Here is a 5,644-nt window from a genome sequence, read left to right as displayed (position 1 = left end):
AGCGTGAGAAGAGAGATCCCCTCGTCTCGGGGTCACCATGTGATGTTCTTGCTTGCGGAAGCTTTAGGTGCCCCGACGACCGGGGCATTAACGATCATCGAGAGCTACAGCACAAGGAGATGGTGTTGGCAGGGTCTAATCTTGCTCCATTAGGGTTAGACCACGGTTTGAATATTAATAATGAAGCTTAATCATCTCCATTTACTCATAAAAGAAAACACTCAGTTCTTGGTTTGAAGTTGATAATCAAGTTCTAACGATGAAGATGTGTTTGTTGATTATATGCTCGCCATTTCCTTTACACATTGCTCAGAAGAAATCCTGGTGTGTAATTGATCTCAGCGGGACCCCATTGGAATTTTTAGCACTAAGAAATTGTGCACCATCAGATCTTATTCTTGATGATAAATATCAATCACTCAACATTGATGCATCTATAAAATCACATTAAACCGTTACTTTTTTTTTTCAATTATTTGTACTCATATATTTTATGCGAGAAGATCATATTTTCTTTAGATGGATCTTAGGAAGGGACGAAGTCTAATTGCATGAGTTATTTGTTCATATTAATGCCAAATAAATAGACGACAATTCGAACAAGTTCTTACACGGCATTATTTTTACTTTTAGTTCAAACATTTTTTGACCTGCCCACTTTTTTATTTTGGCGGGAACTTTTCTTTGTACATGTGTCAAATACGCATGACCTTGAGATGATTTTATGTTAACGTAATGAGTGGATCATCAAGAGCCGTATGAGGGATATTTGTGGGAAAAAGTCGCTATTAAGGACTTAAAAACTTTTGGACGAGAGAAAGAATATTCTTAAATATCAATGTCAAAACGAAGTATGGAAGAACAGCATAAAAGGTTCCGTTTTTGATAATGACTGATTAAACTATAAAAAAATTAAAGTCAACGCAATTAACCCCCCGCCCCCCCGGGCAAAAGTCAACGCCACAGCTTACAAACGAATTACTAAAAATATTGATTCCACGGTGCATGATTTCATGCACCCTAAAGGGATGGAAGATAATATTCTTTGTATTTAGGAATGATTAAAAATAAATAAATTGTTTAGGAGGAAAAAAAGGGAGGAAAAATAGCCCAGCCCAACATCAAATCCCATGTGCTATTTAAGCAAGAAAATTGGAGTCATGTATTTTTCTTCCAATCATGTTTCGTCCGTCCACCCAGCCTTGTGGCTGGCACCATCATTCTGCTGTACCGCATCTGGCAGCCTAGGGGAAGGCATCGCGGCAGTCCGGTGGGGGCTCTCCATCCCCCGAAGGGGGTTGTGGATGGAGGCCCGGATCCCGGCCTCTATCCTGTCTTTTCAGGATGTCAAAACCTTTTAACGTATTGCTTAGGACGAAAGCAAAAAAATTGGAGTCATGTATTTTTCTTCCAATCCTGTTTTAATCAAGGGCTGTACTTTTGTTTGGTAAAGGATTTTCATTTGTTAATCTTTTCTCGTTCTCCTCGCCTTTCAATGTCTCACAAGCAAAGTACAAGATGATTATATATATCAAAAGTTATTTGAGCAGTTACTTATTCAGATTTATGCTCACATCTCATTCAGTCTATAAAGTTAATGTGGGTATGTGATGGGTTGGGAATTTACTTCTTTTTTTTTTTTTGGGGAAACTTTTCATGGCACACGCGTCAAACATGCATAGACTTGAGATAGTTTTATGTTAATGTAATAATGGATCTTCAAGAGACATATAAGGAATATTCCAGGGAAAAAATCAATATTAAGAATTTAAAAACTTTTTCACGAGAGAAGAATACTTTGAGAATTTAAATTTTCAATGTCAAAACGAAATACGGAAGAATAGTGCAAGATGTTCCCCTTTTGGATAATGACTAGTTAAACTACCAATGAAATTTTTGTCAACGCAATACATAGCAAAAGGAGTCAGCTCAACACCGTACAAATTACTAAAAATATTGATTCCACGGCGCATGATTTCATGCAACCCAGTCCAACATCAAATCCCACCATCACTTGTGTTGTTTAAGCGAGAAAATTGGATTTAAATATTTTGTCTGGCAAAGGATTTTCATTTGTTATAAATGTGACTTTTTTTTATCTCTCCTTCGCCTCCCATTATCTCACAAGCAAAATACAAGGCGGTTGTACATATCAAAAGTTATTTGTCGCGGCTAAATATAATCGAGCGGTTACTTACTTGGATTTTAAACTCGCATCTTATTAGGTCTGAGGATAATGTGGGTATCTGATGGGTCAGGGATTTACTTACCTAAGGAGGGCTTCCTTGTCATAATTAGAGAAACTATAGATGGTCCACCAAGAAAAAGTGGGGGCATAGGTTGGAGGAGATTTCATGTTGGGCCGGCTGAGTGGGCCGGCTTCAATCTCCTTGCAGGCCTGAATCCAGCAATCTCATTTTCGTTTCAAACTTGATGGGCTTGGGTGAATCCGGAGCTATTAGGCCTATGATCCGGTCTACTCTGCCTTTTACCCCCAAAATTTCAGGTGATGGATCTCTGCTCAGATTCCTCACATTTCAGGTGATGGAGCTGTTGTTTTTCAATTCTATGGGAACCCCAGAGAAGTTAATCCCGCCCTGCAAACTTCTTTTTTCCAGCGAACTCCCAATCCTTTCGATTCGTGAGGTCGCGTTCATGCGAAACAGTCGTGTCAGAGTACTCGAACTCATGTTCCGAAGGCTGTTAAAGCCATTTCATTCCTCTATAAATCAATGCGACTCAATAATGAATTGGTGGGGGCGCGGCGTTTTCCCGTTCGGCTAAAAAGAGCAATTGGATGAAGAGATGGAATTTCCGACCTGCTAAATCTGGGTCGCGAGACAGCCGGAGTGCTGGCATTTCTCGACTTTAAGGTCCAAGACATACATGAACTGGGATATGATGATGGCCAATTGGTCCCGCGCAAGTACTTGTAAAGATGGGTGGATTTCCTCACGCTTGGAAGATTAAGGGAAGTTTGCTGCTATCAGTCCCTTGTCCGTCCATCTATGCGGTTCGAAACTTAGCTGAATTATGTGATCTAAAGGCGCATAGACAACGTCCGATCCAAAATCAGGTCAACACCTCGGCATCGCATCTCGAACTTAGTTAAGGGGGTCTGGTCGTTGATTATTACCTTCGACTCGAATGCACGGATTTCTCTCTATATTAGTTGAGAGACTACTCCAAAGTGATTTTCACTAGAAAGAACAGTAGGAATAGGAACTATATGCGCAAAATCAGCGAAGCAAGCCAAGCCTAACTGTGCAACTAACTTCACAAAGATTGAGGGGCTTAGGTGGCTGTGGCGCGGTTGATGCGATGCTACGATAGACGCAACGTCGCGGGCTACTTCATGCCGCCATGCGGTTTTCTCTTTCTGCAGGCGGAGTTCCGTCGAATTGTTCTTCTTGGGCACTAGAGGCTAACACCTGGGCCTTCCTAGCTTCCTCGTCCCAGTCTATCCTCGCAACAAACACCAATAGCAGCATCAAGCAAGAAACCACGCCGAACAAGAACCCGAGCAACAGCCCCTCTAGCCCGAGTCCCGCCTTGAAAGCGAAGACTAAGCCCAAGGGCAAGGCTAGGAGGTAAAACCCACCGAGGTTCAAGTACAACGTGAGCCACGGCTTTGCTGTTCCCCGCAAACTGCCAGCGGGAAGTTCACCATCTCCACCAGGGCCATCAGGAGCATCATCTTCACGCTCACCATGATGCCCCGGTTGTGGCTGACCAGATTATATGAGCATCGCACTGATGCAACCCGGGAGGATACTTACTAAAAGAGAGACATAGGCTGACCGGTAAGAGATATGGGGCCGATTCGCGCCGAGTTCGTTTGATACACGTGCAGATGCACACGTTGCTAGAGATAACATCGCAGAGTAGAGGAGATAGTCGAAATTGAGCACGATGGCGAGCACTCCCACCGCCCACCTGGTGTTCTCTAGCCGCCTGGTTAGCAGCACCAAGATCTCGTAGCACCACCATTTTAGGCAGGTGGTGAGGCAGAATGGCCCGCAGAGTTTGAGCAGTTGGATCCAATCATGAACTCCGTGTTCCCACCACCCGACATCTTTCCGATTCTGATCCTTGCCATGTTCGGTGATCGCCACATCCAGAGCGAGTAGAATCACCAGCATCAAATCAGTGATCCGGACCGCCATCGAGATGCCCTCGAGGCCCTTTGCTTTCGCCAGCAGGATGTTGATTGGGACGTGGAAAGCGAGGGCGAGGGTTGAGCTGAACATTATCAGGATGGTCACGCCCTGCGATCTCAAATAGGTCTTGAGGGGACATAGGAAGGAGGTGACCACCTGATCAGGGAGGAGATAGAAGAGGTAGCTCTTGGCAACGAGTGAAATGTCCTCTTGCTGGCCAAAACGGGTCAGGACTTTGTCCACATTAAGCCACGAGAAAGAGATTGGCGATGATGCCGCTAGCAAAAACAGAACCGACATGAAAAGGGTCTTGTGGAGAAGCTTGAAGTTCCGAGCCCCATGAGCCTGCCCGCAGATCAGTTCCTTGGCGCCGCACAGCCCGTTCAGAACTGTGAACCCGGTGATGTTGGCGAATGTGAACCCGAGCATGCCGCCGGCCAGCTGGAGCTCCCCAAGCTGGCCCAGGAATGCTGTCGTGATGACTATCTTGGCGAACCAGGTCAAGTTCATCACGACCAGCGGCATGGCGATCCCTCTTCGCACCTTGAGCTCAGAGACCGCCATCACCAGGAACTTGGGTGGCCATCTCGATTTGGGCGGCATTATCGTAAGAATACGAGGTGATAGAAAACAAGGAGGAAGACAAGAATATATTGCTTTCTCATATTGAAGAGGAACGTGTATAAGCCTATTTATAATATATAAGCTCCAATTAGGCAATGAATGCACAAAAAAGAGAAAAAGAAGAAGATGATTCCCCAATATACAGGATCAATCATAGAGAATTATATCAAATGTATAATATCAATCAACTCCTAATCACATCAAATCATGAGCAACATTATTCCTATACTTCCCCTCAAGCTAGTGGTCTATACATATGACACCCCAAGTAAGTCACGTGCTACACACATCATTTTTATTTAAATTTTACGCTTGCAGAAGCACTACGAAATACGTCACCATACATCATACAAGAAAGTTGCATGCGTCTAATACATACATATGCTTTTTCTTTATATCATACTAGTACTTGTTATCAAAATATATAGACCTAGGATCTATGGGTTATGGGCCTACTAGGACTACTACTCTCAAACTATTCAATAAGACAGGAATAGGAATATGAATATTGCTTTCTCATATTGAAGATGAATGTGTACAAGCCTATTCATAAGGTCTGACTAGTTTAAGCAATAAATGTATAGAAAAAGATGATTCCCTAATATACAGTATTGATCAAAGGGAATCATATCAAATATACGATATTAATCAACTCCTAATCACATCAAATCATGGGTAACGGTATCTCCAACACTCCCCCTCAAACTAGTGATCTATACATATCGAGAATGCCTAGCTTACTCATTAGATACCTATGTTGTCTCTGACATAAATGTTTAATAAAAATATCTATAGGTTCCCTTTGTTTTGGTCACTCCATCTTGTATCTTGTCTCTAATAAAGCGACAATCAACTTTTGT

At 42.9% G+C, this 5,644-nt stretch overlaps 1 pseudogene; it reads right to left on the bottom strand.

Annotated features, from left to right (window-relative positions):
- Nucleotides 1–3,353: 3,353 nt before the first annotated feature.
- Nucleotides 3,354–4,763, bottom strand: LOC104443153 (annotated as a pseudogene).
- Between the last annotated feature and the right edge of the window lie 881 nt (nucleotides 4,764–5,644).

Source organism: Eucalyptus grandis, chromosome 4 (genome assembly GCF_016545825.1).
Source record: "Eucalyptus grandis isolate ANBG69807.140 chromosome 4, ASM1654582v1, whole genome shotgun sequence".
NCBI classification, from domain to species: domain Eukaryota; kingdom Viridiplantae; phylum Streptophyta; class Magnoliopsida; order Myrtales; family Myrtaceae; genus Eucalyptus; species Eucalyptus grandis.
This window is presented reverse-complemented; position numbering and strand designations above follow the sequence as displayed.